Genomic DNA, 17,764 nt, shown 5'->3' on the forward strand with positions numbered 1-17,764 from the left:
TTGCAGCTAAGATAGATTTGATCAACAATATCTTGCCTGATAGTGACTACTACCTAGCTTTCCAAATTGAAACCCTATTCTTAATTCTATCAATGATAGCTAATTAGAAAGATGGCTTGTTTGCCCCAACAAAAAAGTAAATGGTCAATTGTGAAGCCCAATATGTGAGCAATACAAGAAGCTAGAACATCATTAACCTTCAACAAGTATATTTTAGATTTATCCACATTTACCTTTTGTCCAAAAGTCAAAGTATATAATTCCAAAGTCCTCTTAATTTTCCTAGCTTCAAGGAGGAAAGCCTTACCAAAAAGCAGTGTGTCATCAACAAATAAAGAATGTGTAACCGAAATATTCATGTCAACAATCTGGACTCCTCTCTACTGACATTGCTCATGTTGTTTCGAAATAGTGTGACTGAGAGCCTTAGCCATGATAATAAATAGAATTGGATTCAATGGGTCCCCTTGTCTAACCCCTTGAGATGAGGGAAAAAACCTAGCTAAAGCTCCATTGAATGCCCTAATCCATTTACACCAATTAGTCGAGAAGCCAATTTTTTCAAGAACCTTGAATAAAAAGTCACAATTCACTTTGTCGTAAGCCTTGATCATGTCAAGCTTTATGAAAAAATGAGGAGTTTTGCTGCAAGTAATAAAGTGCAAAATCTCATGTGCAACCAAAGCTCCATCCATAGTTTCTCTACCCAGAATGAAACCTCCTTGCTCCAAAGAGATGATGCTGGGAACTAAACGCTGCAATCTCGAATATATAGCTTTTGAAAATATTTTATAGATAGTATTACACAATGAGACTGGGCAAAAATCTATGAAGGTTTTAGGATACTTGGTTTTAGGTATGAGAGCAATGTTTGTTGTGTTGAAATTTTTCAACAAAGCTTTATTTTTTCTAGAGTTGACACTAAATCCTTAGCAATAACATCCCAACATTTCTGATAGAAGAGTGTAGTAAATTCGTCAGGCCCTGGAGCCTTAATTAGGCGGAATGGAAAAGACTACATGTTTTATCTCATCAATACTGAAAGGGGCCATGAGAGAATAGTTGTCTTGATCACAGATCAGCTTAGGGATACTATCAAGAAGTTCATTAATTTGTGATTGATCTGGGGGAGGCTATAGTGGGGGATCAAGTAGCTTTTTGAAGAATCTCACACCCTCGCATTGGATGCCAACTAGATCTAAGATTAAATCACCTGATTTTGCATCCGGAATAGAGAAGATGTTGTTGGCAGCTTGTCTATGTTTTGCAGAAGCATGAAAGAATTTTGTGTTTTTATCCCCTTCCTTAAGCCAAAGTTCATTAGATTTTTGCCTCTACTACACTTCCTCTCTTTTACAAAGCTCTTCCCATTCATATTGCGACTCTTTTTAGGATAAGAAAGTAGCATTATCCAAACCATAAAGAATAATGTATTCATTGATGTCTTGATATGACGTCAAATGATTTTATGTGTTGATTGGTTACACGAATAGTAACTATGAAAGAAGTGATGAAATAAGTAGGATATATGGCTACATTTTTTATTTTAGAGTAGGTTTAGTTTCATGGACTTCTAGAATGTAATGTGTAGCTATTATTTTATAAATAGAAGTATTTTAGCCGCATTATCAGTAAGCTAATCCACATGGATTACCAGAATGTTGTTAGATTGAAGAATGATTAGAAGAAAGTGACAAAATATTATGGAATAACAACTCTTTTAGAGCTTTGCCTAAGAATCATGATTTTAAGTAAGCACGTTGATACAAAATATCACCTCATCAAGGATATTGAAAAATAGTGAAATATTTCTGAAATTTTGTAGATCAGAAGATCAGTACATTGGCATTCCCATAAAGCCAATGTCAAAATAAAATGGAAAGGATTGATAAAAAATGTAAAACTTAATTTGTATAGTGTCACTCTCACTTCATCTAACTTATCATATTATAAACACAATAATATCTCTTTGAAAATTAATAAAATGTGAATAACATAATAAAAATAATAATAATTATTGTTAAGCAACAAGTCTGTAATGAAAGTATTCTGCAATACTTTTGATCAATCAAACAAGATTTGTGAAGTGAAACAGAGAGTTTTGAGAAAGCAAAGGTCTGAGACAGAATAAAACAGGGAACACAAAGTTTGCTTTTGTATCATCCTTCGGCAGTGAAATGAAATAAAGTGAAATCAATTAGTATGCAAAATAAGTCAAGGAAAAATAGCTACATCCTCCACTATTCTTTCATTATCTTAGAAAAGAAAAGAATAGGTGATAATAATCCCCTGACTTTTTATCGTTTCTTTCTATAACTTTTCATGAAATAGTGTTTATTTAGACCAATCAACCAACTCTTCAATCTTCATATGATTATTATTTTATTTCTATGTTGCTTTGGAGAAGACCAAAGATTATGCTTTCGCAAGTACCGTCCTCTATGATTCCTTCATTATGTTTCTATAAAGGCCTAACAGAATATCTAGTTTTCATTATATTTGATATTTTATTTATATTAATAAATGTTAAGTATATATATAGTTTATTTCTATTGATCAAATTAACTTGTAATGATTGAAATGGAGTATATTTTAAATATTTCAATGCGTAGATTATGATTTGTTTTAGGATGTTCAGAATTTGTTGGACACTATTCTCGCTTCTTTCATGTTGGAGTTTTTGTATTCTAGGAAGTTTGATGGCAGCAATTATAACTTTACATGTTGGGATACTTTTATTTTAAAAGAATGGAAGTATATCAGAGTGCCACCTTTTTTGCAGCCTCCTTATCGTGCTGCTCCACCCGACAGATCAAACATTAAATGGTCACCTCCACAATGTGATTCAGTAAGGTCAATTTCGATGGATCTTCCAAGGGTAATCCTAGAAGATCAGGATGTGGTATTTGCATAAGAAATCAGCAGGGTGAAGTAATCATTTTCAAACGTGTATTATACCTTCTGGTACTAATAATCTTGCGGAAGCATATGCTTTTTTATATGAACTCACTACAGTTAAGAGGTTAAATATGTCTAAGATTCAGATTGAAGGCAACTCTACAATAATTGTTAACGCTTGCATTAACAAAAGTATATCAAATTGGCGGATTAAGGATTTTATGGTTCAGATATGGAAGCTTATTGAATCCTTTGCTAATTTCCAAATCTCCCATGCCTTTAGGGAAGGGAACCAGGCAACAGACCTTTTGGCGAAGTGGGGAGATTCTACTAATATGGAGATTTCTTTATGTGACTTTGAAGATCTGAATTATATTATTAGTAAGGGAAAAAGTTTGATATGATTAACTCTTTGCTGATCCAATGGGGTTCTCTTTGCTGATCCAATGGGGTTGTCAGATCAAATTGCAGCACACACTTTCCTCGTTTACCAGTGGGTTTCTTTTTGTTGTTCAATCATTTCTATTCAATCAACCTCTACGTCTTGCATTCTATTTTACGGAGAGGGTTCTTCCTTCTCATATCTACGATGGTTTTCCACATGGAACATTTTGGCCGTATTTTGATAGAAGAAATATTGTTTTCTTCGCTCACAGTATTGCAGGGCTGTATGTGCTTTTTGATATTTTATTTGGGCTACGATTTAGGGTTTCTTCCTTGTTCTTTGTTCTTTATCTGATGAGAGTTTGAACTAGGTTCTATTTATTTATTTATAATAGATTAGGAACTAGTCCACTTTTGATTTTAAAAAAACATTAATTACATTATACTAAAATTTCCTATAGAAGTTCTTCATAATAAAAATTTACAATCTAACATAATTGTTTACTTACACTGATAATACCTGCATCAACCATCAAAATAAAATGTTATTGTCATTAATATAATTAATTTCATCACTCTTTTCCCATTAAGCTTTGAGTGTTAAGCCGAATTATATTACAAAACACCATAATGTATTAGACAACGACAGTGTTTAGAATAGCAATAGTTATATTAGACCAAAATACTATCTATTCTAGTTGACAATCCAATGACATTATTTACATGCTGATAATACTTCAACGACCAAATGGACACGCAAATAAATATTTTGTGACAAATAGACAAGGTGCATTAACTCGGTTATAAATGAAAGCTCCTCTCCATACCTTTAAAACATAACTCAATTTAATTTTTTTTTGGGTGACTTAAATATCATAATTAAGATTGATCTTTAAGTTTTAAAAAATTAAATATTCAAAATTGAACTACTTCTTGTTGGTAAACAGATTTGTCACTTATAAAATACGTGATTTAGCCTAATGAAGTGTGTGGCAAATTAATTTCTCCAATAGTTAGATAGGCCCTTGATGTCTGGCTTTCCTTTGTGTTTAGAAGGGCAGCTCCCTCCTAAGATATAATTTTGATTTTTCAATAAAGATGATTACAACTTAGAATGTATAAATGAAACTGTTAATGATGAATGCACCATAGAACTTCAATGTTTCCATAAAATGATGTAGACTACAAATGAAAATAAACAAGAACTAGGCTTGAGAGCTATCATTAACACAATGCTAATTTAGTAGTTTGTAAATATTTACACCATACCATGAAAATATTTAGACTAACAAATCAACACTTCAACAATTTAGATTTAGTAAAAGAGAGAACACAAAATGTACTTTCTTTATTTCTTAGTACCAAGAACATAAGAAATGACTATTTATAAGAACAACAATTGTATGCACTTTCCAAAAATTGCCTTCTTATCAAAACATAAGTGTTCCCTGTCTCCAAGTCCAAAAAGTTCCTTATTACCTTGAGATTTATGAATTTATAGCTATTCTAGCATAACCAATCTTTTGGGTTTGTAACTACCTAAAATGTTAGGATTTAGACATTGGGAATGCATTTCACAACCAATTCCAACCTTTTACAAAGTAAAGCACAACATCCTAACTTTGTTTAAAATAAGTGACACATGTCTCTTCACAATGTAAACTAATCTCGACTTTGCTTCTTAGAATTTCATTTAATAGGCTGTAACTTCCATTTCTCCATTCGAAGTGTATCTTGCCAAAATTATATATATCCCACAATCATTAGATGAATAATGGACACACGCCAATTTTATGTTTATTAAACACCTCTCATTGAAATTACTACACTCCACAAAGATATTCAAGGTACTCTCCCCTCTCGAAGCATTATGTCAAATAGTTGGCTTGTTATATCATTTCTCTTCCATTCTATCGAGGGTTGCATGACATGGTTGCACACCACCACCATCAATTTCAATTAATATGGCTTCAAATCTAGCATCTTCAATGGTCTCTCTGATATGCTACACCATGTCAAACTTCGTTTGTATGCATTGTATGGGAAAATGAGCATAATTAGGTCTTTGATATTTATATTTCATGATTGACTAGCTGATCTTTCCTCCAATTTCTTTAAATGCCTCTGGAATTCTACACTTTCTATGACCAATTCATAAGTGGTATGAATATTTCACCATCACTTAACCAGTCAAGATGACTTCCAAAGGAAGTCATAATATGTCTATGATTCACTACTTTGAACTTGTGTAAAATGACAAAGATCATCCACAATAGTATCACCAACCTCATTTTCCAAATATAATTGTATCATAATATGTCTATGGTTCACTACTTTGAACTTGTGTAAAATGACAAAGATCATCCATAATAGTATCACCAAACTCCTCTTCTAGATATAATTGTATCTCAGAACATAAGTATTTTTGTCCAACAATTAGCATGTTAACTTTGACTAGCAGTAGCATCCGTCATGTATCAAGCGTATGTCAAGGGACACTTTCATAAATATTTATAATGCTTCTTCTGGCACTAATCTAGATACACCATTTCTCATTTCATTGCTTCTCACATTTAGGAGACATTAAGATGAAATGAAATAACCATAATTGTTGGCTCCATGTTCTTCTAGTGCTGCAACACCATCACGCAGTGATATCTGCTATGTCAATATCTTGCAAATTGCATTGGGAATGACAAGTGAGTTTTGACTCATAAGATCTCCCTCGTGATTTCTTCTAAATTGCTTACCACTAACTTTGAGAGAATGGTACACCAGGATATGTAACAAGGGTGGTGATTGGTGTATTAACCTTGCTTGAGTACACAATGTGCATTGTCATTTTCTTATGCTTCCATCATATTTCTTGACGGTTCTAATGTTTTGTCATGCATATTATGTCAAACAATTTCCTTGCTACCTATGTTTCCTAATTTTTCCATGCTCATATATTAAGCACATCCATGCTTTTGGGTGATCTCACTAAATGATATTGAAACAAACAAAAATGTGTAATTTTTAATTCTCACTTGGCTCACGGGTTGGAGGGCATTCATAAGCTTTGGTCTCAGACCAATCAACCATATTATATGTCTGGGGAAAATTCTTATCAGTCTCACTATCTGTTTCTTCCTCCAATGCCTCTTCATCACCATCATCTGATTTGTCCGAGATCTGAGTGCAAGTTGTCAAGTCATAGGCATTCTCTTGGTGCACATCACTATCATTGTGCATAGATGCACAATTTCTACACAGTCTATTGTGAATAAAAGATCCAAAATTAATGGGCATTTTTCTGAATACACATGATAAGTTGCCCTCTCCATATAGTTTGTGGTGGCTTGAGTCATCACTTGGCAATGTTTTAGTGTTTCAAGTGATCACTTTCTACATCGGCGGCTTGCACACTCTTGAATAGGCCCCTGCATATGCAGGTCCATTATGAAGCGTGAATTTCATTGAATTGTCTCCTTCTTTCATAGGATCTTATCTCTTATGCCGTGACTCAACATGGATCTTTTCATTTCAATATATGCCATTGGAGGAGTACGCTGGTTGGAGAGAGGATGAAGGGGTTGAACCAAGAATATCACACGTATTGGGAAGGCATTCTATTAAACATATAATGTGTGTCATTTCCATATGTCATGGAAGTGATGGTCATGGTGCGATGAGATTATTCACCTTCACTCAAACATCTTACGCATTGTTTGCAGTCAACGATTTCATGATTTGGGTAATGCATGGGACGGTATCATTCACAACTTCAAGATGTTGGGAACCCAAATTTACATTACATAAAAGGCTCCACTCTATCACCTCTCAATGGATTTCAACACCACTATGGAAATGGAGGCAAGGTCTAAATTAGTGCACACTTTCTAAGACTTTCAATTCCCCAACACTCTTTCTGACATTTCATCCTATGTTGATCATTATGCAAAACCATGATTGAGATATGGAGTACTCTGTCAAAAAGTTATCTTGCATTATTACCTCTACTATCCCAATGGTCTAGGGAAACTTCCAAATGAATTTAGACACCAAATAGAGTGTAGATATGAGAGATCAACCTAGAATTAAGGTGTCATTGTTGCTGAAGCTAGAAGTCTGAAGAAGACTTTATGATAACCCATACAACGCCTTGAAGATTCTGTGTTGTCTTGAAGGTTTTGAATATTGCCATCACATGACTATTGAGTGAATCGTAATAAGTAAATGAATGGACTTCTTCTAATTGATTATCAAAATACCCTAGCTTCTCATCCTCAAACCAGCAATTACATCTCTCTATACCTTTGAAACTACTCATCAACCATTTGCTTGCCCTACATTATGACTGTCATTTTATTTTCTTGAAATTATAGGAGTTCAGGTTCTTGTAATCTTGAGGTTAGGATTAGGGCAAAAAGTTTTAGTATGTAGAGAGAGATTAGTTCTAATACATTGTGAGAAATGGTTTGGTATGGGGAGAGAGAAAACTTTTAGCACAGGGAGAGAGAAGCTTTTAGTATGTAGAGAGAGGTATCCAAATCTGAACTTCTTTCTAGAATTTTTAGTACATAGAGGGAGGTAGTACATGGAGAGAGGTAGTATGTGGAGAGATAAAATTATGGGGAGAGAGAAGATTTTTAAAATAGGTGGGAATTAACCTCTCTCTCTATCTAAACTTAATTTAATTAACTCTTCCTCTAAAATATCTAGGTAACACTTCTTCAAAGTTCAATTTTCCCCAAAGAATGACTAAACTCTTCATGGCTATTGATAATCCCTGTTATTCCATGATTTAAACAAAAAACTACAATTCCAGCATGAGTGAATAGATAACATCTGGTATCATGTTTGCCTAAAACAAAAAAAAATCTTGATCATTATGTGAAACTTTTGTCTTCAACCAAGAAAGGTTTATCATATGGTTGTAGTTACTATCAACTTTTTCTTTAAACAATGAAAAGAATATGAGATGATTCATATGGATGGTGGTCTATCTTGATGATACTAATGTGCTCTTTCTATTATTCTCCTTAAGCAGAGAATGATTTTATAACCAAAACAAAGATTCCACCATGGTTAGCTGAGAAAATTGCATCGAATCAAAGATAATATAAGATAATATATAAAACTTGCAAAATTCTCTATTGTTGGTTATGCAATCAAGCTTCTGAAGAGAAAAATAATAATATTATAGCCTTGTTTTACAAACTATCACCAAGCATGATATATTTGTTAAGATGGGTTACAATTATTAAGGGCCTATTTGGCAACAAAAATATCTCTGCAATAGGCATTTGTGTATCCTTATTCTCTGTTTGGGTGCAACAACTTTGAAATGTGAATAAGAATACAATAGGAATAAGTATTTCAATTTTGTCTGAGGCTGAAAGAATGGATATGTGTCAAATTCCAGGCTAACTTTTAAGATTAGGTGGGATCAAATCCAGTCAGACCACTAACGGTCGGAACAATCCGGTTGAATCTAGGTGGTGCTTAGTAGACACCGCATGTTGTGTATAGCTCAAAAAGGTTCCAATTGAAATTGATCTGGCCAAGATCGGAACCCAAAAAATCATATAAACCAAAAAAAATTCAATCCGTCACTCATTTGCATGAAACGAGTTTGTTGGAATTGTGGAGTGGGAAGGGCTACACAGGTGTGTCAGCAATTTTTCTCAAATTTTTAATATGTTTAAAGTTTTATTTTATGTTTCCTTAGGTAAAAATATGGGTTTTAATGTGTTTTTCTTAATGTTTACGATTTTAAACACTTCAAATATTTTTTATTATTATATGTCTATATTTTTAAGTAGTGTATTAATTTTTAAATAGTGTAATATTAGATAACTAATGAAAAAAATAGTGAAATTTAATAAAGTTTAGATTATTAGAAAAATTAGAAAAATTGTAAAACATTATTTAGAGAAAATAGTAGAAAATTATATAGAAAATATTAGAAAAAAATTAGAAAATATTAGAATAGTTAAAAGCTTTTAAAAGTTTAGAAGAAAATAGAAAAATTTTTAAATATAGAAAATTATTTAGAGAGAATAGTAGAGAATTTAAATATATACATTTTTTTGTTAGAAATCATTAGAAATTGTTAGGTAAAACTTTAGAAATTACTACTTCAAATATTTGCTATTTTTTTTTTTTAAAATTAGAAAATAGTACAAAATTTTTTCTACCTTAAGTAAAACTCTATCATTGAAGAAAATGAAACTGGTAACTAAAACCATCACATTGAACTAAATCAGACTCTACCTCTTACAATGAACCCAATTAAATTCTAATTGACACCTTAGTATTGAACCTTATAAATGATAGGCAGGAGTGGAACTTAACATTGAATGCAATTCAACCAAAACATTAAACCTAATTAAACTCTAACTAAAACTCTCACATTGAACAAAAGTAGACTCTAACTCCTATCTTGAACCTTAAATCCAAATATGTTGACCTAAACCCTAAGCTTTTAACCATCTATCTCTCTCTAACTCCTAAACCCCATCTCTCTAAACCTGAAACCTCTCTCTAACCCCATAATCCCTAAACTTGTTACTCTCTCACTCTCTCTCCAACTTACATAACTTCATCGCTCCCAACCCTAACCTCCTCCTCCTCCTCCTCTTCTCTCTCTCTCTCTCTCTCTCTCTCTCTCTCTCTCTCTCTCTCTCTCATAACTTCATCTCTCCCAACCCTAACCTCATCTCTCTAGATCTTAAAATTTTAACCCTATGTCTCTATCTAAATCTTAAACTGAATCTCTCTAAACTCAGAAACTACTCTCTAACTCCTAAACCCCATCTCTCTAAACCCTAAACTTCTCTCTCTCTCTCTCTCTCTCTCTCTCTCTCTCTCTCTCTCTCTCTCTCTCTCTCTAGATCTCAAACTTTTAACCCCATATCTCTCTCTAAGTCCTAAACCCCATCTCTCTAAACCCTAAACTTCTCTTTAACCCTATAATCCCTAAACTTCAACCCCTCTCTCTCTAACTTACATAACTTCATCTCTCCCAACCCTAATCCTAAACCACTCTCTAACCCCATAATCTCTAAACTTGATATCTAAATTTGATTTATACCTATTACTGAAATCATAATGCAATGTATTTAATGTTTCTTTATATGTTGTACATTAGGTTTTTTTAGCAAGATTCATTTAGTGTGTTTTGATTTAATTAGTTTTAAAAATAATGTGTGTATATATGTATATGCATGTCTAGATCTTTATTATCAACTATCTTGTTTTGTTTGTTTATATATTTCATCATTATGGCATCTGGGGGTAGTGATTACGGAAAGGCTAGTGTACATGGTTGTCCCCATAGTGTTTCATCATGTAGATCCACTACTAGTACCTAAGATAGGCAGACATTATTCACTAAGACTATTTAGTGCGTATAGAGCACACTTGATGCTATTAATCAGAGCTTACAGGCTTCACATACCCTAAAGCATAGGGATAAGGTGATTGCAATTAGAGATGATTTGATCAATATGATGCACACTGTCAAGGATTTTAACCCTTATTATAGTGTTAATTTGGAAACATTTTATAGTGCTTTATCCCATAGTGTCAGTGGTGATTTGAAGTGGAGGGAGATAAATGAGCTGGTGTCAGTGGAGAGGTGAAGAGCATGTTCCCATATTATTAGCTTTTCAAAAAGGTCAGAGGGTATTGTGTTCTAAGGTATAGTGATCCACTAGTGGCACCTTTCATATATCCTCATTGGTTGGTTGCACATCACATGACCCCAAAAGGATGAGTTCCCCTTATATTTTTGTAAACAATTGTTTGCAAAAGTTCATCTACATCAAAATGTTGATTACACTAATATCCCTAGGTGTGTTGGGTAGGGTTAGGGTAAGTTCTGAGATAAATTTAGATCCCCGTATGCTCCTGCACCTGTTAATGAATGGGCATTGATTGGTCCAAACCTTTTGGTGATGCCAAAACATTTGGAGTTAGCTACAACTAGAGATAGATTGATGGATTGCTACTATTGCTACCCAAGTGCATGAGATGTCTTCTAATCGAGTGCATAGATACATGACATGCTCATGATCTACATCTATAGGTTGCCATGGTGCTACATCATCTTCAACTGATGACATATATCATGAGGTTGACATCCCATCTCTAGTAAACATCTTCGTGGAGTCTTTAGTAGACCATTTGAGGGCTATTAGTGCATGTTTGTCTAGTGATCTACTTTTTTCCTATCAAGCTATTCAGTTGTTGACTAGACAACCTCTTAGTGTGGTGCCATCATATGTGAGTGGTATCATTAGAGGTACATTGGAGAAATAGGGTGGTTAGGGGCACAAGGACATACATGTTGTAGCTATAGCTCTACCATAGACCAAAGTTGAGGAGGATGCATCCTTCCTACCAAGGTAGGCACTACGATGTTCACTATTCATAGATATGCTCATAGTTCCTATGCTTGACATTAGAGATATGACCTTTAGTGATATAGACCTGGGTGACATTGACAGACATATATTTGTGATGACAATGTCATATGGGGACTTGTAGACACCTACACATCCTATATAGTAGGAGGCATAGGTTGAACTTCACAAACATGTCTAGTTAATTGTCTACAAATATTCTATTTAAATTTAAGTATAATATTAAATTCAATTTAGTAAAGTATAACTTGTGACATATTTTTTTCTTCTATTGCATACAAAAATGCATCTGCAATTCCCAAAGGTGGAGATGGAGAGATGCCTGTCGACCCTAGTCATCCTGACTTGCAAGTAAATTTGGTTGTACGTATGTTATTATTTACTGAATATATACACATGGTCATGATATACTTTTTCTTATATTGGACATAGGGTTCAAGATCTCATGTCATTCGATCACATTGTGGAGCATGACATGATCATGTTTGATATTTATACATGTCATAAACATGAGTTTGGCTCATATGTTTTAGATGTCTGATATTGATTTATGATGATATCATTTAGATTTATAGCTATGAGACATTTTACATTTATAGAAAACTCATATTTGACATATTTCATATTTGCATGAGTTATCTGACCATTTGCATTTATAGTAGACATATTTGATATTTTCATGAGTTATGTGACCATTTATATTTATAGTTGACATATTTGATATATTCATGAGTTATGTGACTATTTACATGTATATTTGACATATTTGATATCTTCATGAGTTATATGACCATTTACATTTATAGTTGACATATTTGATATTTTCATGAGTTATGTGACCATGTTTATAGATAGTTGACATATTTGATATTTACATTTATAGAATAACTTTTAAGTAAATGTGGAAATGTGTTTTTGAAATCTCTACACATTATATTTTAGATAATTGTTAATGTGCAAGAAATTTACATGTTCTATAAGTTAATGAAAATATGTCTTACATAATTTTCTAGGTGTATTGTAAGTTTGTATAGAAAATGTAAATGCAATAGAAATAATTACATTATTTTTATTAAGACACTTAAAGCAATGTAAAAACAAAAACATGTATAAATATTGAAAAAATACTTTAAAAAATACAATTTATGTATAAATAAATTTGAAATATTTTTATGAATCATTAAACCTATCTATCAATTAGAAAGATACTAATACATATCGTTGGGATCCTCTCTATCTTTAATAATCTCCAATAACTTTTCATGCTCCTTGATATCTAACCTCCACTTTGGTTTTCTATGTCCTTTTTTTGGCACAATGTCAAACTGAATCTTGTGGCTAAAACCAAGTGGTTGTAATGCAAAACTTTTTAGCCAAGCATGTATTCAATAAATTGAACACCATTGTGGGTAAGTTTCATTTGTTGATAAGAGGTGCCTACAAAATAAGATTTACTTCATTGAGTACTCTTAATAATATAGAAAATAAATAATTTTTTACAATTCATCTCTCACTTTGTAATTACATGTATAGATCTCATAAGGGGATAATCTATGCCTTCTATAACAACTAAACTAGTTGGTTATGACTAGTTATCATTAGTTGTAGTTGGTTCAATCAACTTGATTTTCACTTGTGAGCATCTAAGTAAATAATAATCTGTTGGAAATGATTGAAATGATCATAAGAAAAGTTGTTGGAATAATTTATGGAACTGGTAAAGAATGTCCTCAATCATTGTTTTGTCATTGATGTCAAACTTGCTACTTGCAGGGATGACAATTGCTTTAGTGATCCAAACACTATCAATTAGTTGATTGTCAAGGTGGAGGCAATCAATAAGGTGTAACTAGAATACCTAGAGAAAGGTTGAAGTTATGATGTTGTAATGAAGTACAAGGATTAGTTAAGCTATTGATGAAATAGTGTATTGGATGACATACTAGAAGATACAAAGAATGAGCACACTGAAACATATCAAAGATCTAAAGTTTTTTTTTAGCTAAGTCTTTTGTAAAGCTCAAACTAAGTTCATTAGAGAGAAGGAGCCGAGAAACTAGTAAGAGCCGAGCAAATTCTTAGTTAAAGTGCCGAGCAAGTTCAGGTGCCGAGAAAAACCAAGTGCCGAGCAGAACCAAGTGTCAAGCAGAATCAAGTGCCGAGAAAAATCAAGTGCCGAGCAAAACCAAGTGTCGAGCAAAACCAAGTGCTGAGCAGAACCAAGTGCCGAGCAGGTATAGGTGCCGAGTAACACAGAGGTGCCAAGCACCAGTAACTCAATAATGCCGAGTAACACAGAGGTGCCGAGCACCAGTAACTCAATAATGCCGAGTTGCTACATTATTTTGGAAATCGAAGATTCGTCAGATCTAAGCCAACAAAGTTGTTATCTAGAAATCTATGAATTAAAAGGAAGATAAGAATGATGAGTTGGTGGCACAGAACACCATGTAGAACATTTTTTAAGATACAACTGGCAAATTTTCTAGAAGAGAACAAGATATGGGGTAGATACATTGTATCCTACCTAATCCATTTTGAAACCCTAAGATTGGAAAGGAAAAATTGAGCGAAAAAAGGCAAATTAGACTTCTATATAAGAAGACATAAGTTAATAATTAAAGTGTGGAAAAGAGGGCGATAGTGAGAGAGAGAGCCGTGGTCAAGCATAAAAGCATGAAGTGCTATAGAATGTGCTAAGGAGAAGAAAGCACAGGAACTTTGTTTAAATAGACGACCACAAGAATGATTGCATTGGCAGAATGAGTAATAAGACTCAAAGAGACAAAGATTGAGAGGGAAACAAGCAATCAGAGCTGAAGTGATTGAAGCCAAGCATAAGGATTGAACTGAAAGAGTGATCTGAAATCTGCAAAGTATGTTGTAAGTTATGTCAGATCAAAAGACCAATATCGTTACTTTTTAGCAATTGTAATAGTAAGATAAATCCTATGGACTTAGGTTGGTTTAACAGCCATTAGATAAATCCTTTAATAGGGTGGCATTCCTAGTGAATGTTCTAAAGACCTTTAACTAGGCCCATTCCTAACAGTTTGGTGAAATCCTCTAACAAGGTCACATTTAACAGTGTGTTGTAAGCCTTTAACATGGCAGGCTTTTAACAGGGCATCACTTTAGAAGAGTGAGAATCAAGTAGCATGTTACTGGTAGTTTTTCCCAAATTGAGTTTCCATGTAAATCATTGTGTTATGTGTTGATCTTGAATGTTTTATCTTTGCATGTTGATTTACAGTAATTTTCTTATATGACTGATTTAAGTTTGAACAGATGAAAAGGCTATGGATTCATTAAAAAGGTATTAATAGGGCATTTTGGACCTTGAATAACTGATTCACCCCCCCCCCCCCCCCCCGCCCCTCCTTAGTTATTCTAAAAGAATTCTAACAATTGGTATCAGAGCTGATTGCTGATTCAATTTAAAGGGACTACTAGTAGAAAACATCAAAATGCCAAAGAGAGAAGTTCCCAAGCTCAACAAAGACAACTTTGTTTCATGGAAAAGTTTGATGAAGCTACATCTTGGATCCATAGGAGATTATGCTCAAAATTCAATTGTCACTGAACATGTAGATCCAACAGGTGTTCCTACTGCTGAAGACATGAAAAACAAGCAAGAACACAACCAGACAATGCTGGAAATTGCCTCTGCACTCAGCTATGCTGAATTTGATGATATCAAAGGATGTGACACTTCATTCAAAATGTGGAAATCCCTATCAGACATCTATGGAGGAGATCAGAATGTACAAAGAGCAAAAAGAGAAAGTCTCAGAGGAAAATTTGATGACATGAAAATGGAAGAAAATGAGAATGCTACTCAGTATGGTGCAAGAATAAAGGAAGTGGTAAGTGCAATAAGATGCTTGAATGGCCAACTGGATGAAGATACTGTTAATAGTAAGTTCTTAAGAACCTTGCTCCCTATCTATGCTATTAGAGTATCAGCAATACAAGAGCTAAGATGTATACCAAGAAATAATCTAAGCTTTGAAGGTATAATAGGTAGACTCACTGCATTTGAGTTATCTAACTTTGACAACTACAAACCTGAGAATGTTGAATTTGCTTTTAAGGCCAAGTTATCACTAAAAGATGCCGAACAGGTGAAATCAAGGAAAGGAAGAAAAATGAAGTATGTATCTAGTGACAATAACACTGATGAGGAAGATGTGGAACAATTGGAAGCATTGCTCGCTAGAAGATTTCACAGGGGCAAAGGAAAATTCAAAGGTAAGATGCCTATCATTTGTTTCAATTGCAATGAAGTAGGTCATATTGCTGCAAGATGTCCACAGAAAAAGGATTCCAAGGAAGGCAACAAATACAAGAACAGAAGAGATGATGACAAGAGAGATTACAAAGAAAAAGGTGAGAAGTGTTATATTGTTGAAGAAAATTCTGATGACAATGATGATGAAGTTGTTTATGTAGTCATGAAGGACCAATCTAATGAAGAAGAAGCCATAGCACTGGTGACATTTATAAATAAGAATGACAGATGGATCATAGATAGTGGATGCTCACATCAAATGACAGGAGACAAAAGTAAGTTTGTTAACTTTACTCAGTATGATGGAAATAGTGTTAGATTTGGTAATGATGCTCCATGTCAAATCAAAGGAAAAGGTTCCATTAAGCTCATAGAACAAATTTCATGTGACAATGCATACTATGTTGAAGGATTAAACTACAATTTACTGAGTGTCTCACAATTAGGCAATGTAGGTTGCAAAGTGGAATTTGAAAAAACAATTGCAAAAATCTATGACAATGATGGTAAACTGATAGGAAAAGGAGAACAAACAAAGAGTAATTTGTTTTACCTTGATATGGATGATGTTTCTTGTCTACTTGCAAAATTTGATGATGAATGGTTATGGCATAGAAGATTATGTCATGTCAACTTTGACAATCTAGTCAACATCAGTAGAATGAAGAAAGTCAGAGGTCTACCAAAATTAAAGAAGCCTGATAATATCATGTGCACACAATGTCAGCTAGGAAAGATGACAAAATCAAGTTTCAAAAGCAAAAACTATACATCTAAAGTGATACTTGAGTTAGTTCACACTGACTTATGTGGTCCAATGGAAATACAAAGCTATAGAGGAGATAAATACGTAATGTTATTTGTTGATGACTATTCCAGGATGATGATTGTTATGTTCTTAAAAAAAAAATCTGATGCTTTTCAAATGTTTAAGTGGTATGTGGCTAGAGTTGAAAAGGAAACTGGAAAAATCTTGAAATGCCTAAGATCAGATAGAGGTGGTGAATTTAGATCAAATGAATTCAAGATATTCTGTAATGACAATGGAATCAAAAGACAAACATCAGCTCCTAGAACTCCCCCACAGAATGGAATTGCTGAGAGAAGAAATAGATCTATAATTGACTGTGCCAGAACATTAATGATGGAAAAGAATGTTGCTCTAAAATACTGGAGAGAAGCTGTAAGCGTAGCTGTTCATACACTAAATCGAGTACAAGTTAAGAAACGTACAAAGACAACATCTTTTGAGTTATGGTATGGTTACTCACCAAATTTAAAACATTTTAAAATGTTTGGTTGTAAATGTTTTATCCTTAAAGATGTTAGAAATGGAAAATTTGATGCAAAAAGTGATGAAGGTATATTTCTTGGTTACTCCACTAGAAGTAAGGCGTATAAGTGTTTGAATATTAACACTAACAAAATTGTGAAAAGTGCAAATGTAAATTTTGATGAGCACACGGAAGTCCAAGCTGAAATACCAAAGAAAATGGAAGAATACAGAACCTTTGTATATTCTTATGAAGGAATGACTGCTGATGAGGATGATGTCAATCAAATTGAAAATCAACAAGTGTCAGTTTTAGCCGATTCACAACTAGTGAATGCCGAGTTGCATTCAGAATCCGAGTTACAGAATGAAGAAAATGCACAATCTGATTCTAAAGATAGCATACATGATGAAGAACAACCTGACAATGAAGTACATAGTGATCCTAAATCCGAAAGATCAAACATGGAAACAAGGACAGAGCCAAGATTATCAAAATATGTGAAA

Source organism: Cupressus sempervirens, chromosome 7 (assembly GCF_028749045.1).
Source record: "Cupressus sempervirens isolate cs-2001-9-10 chromosome 7, ASM2874904v1, whole genome shotgun sequence".
NCBI lineage: Eukaryota > Viridiplantae > Streptophyta > Pinopsida > Cupressales > Cupressaceae > Cupressus > Cupressus sempervirens.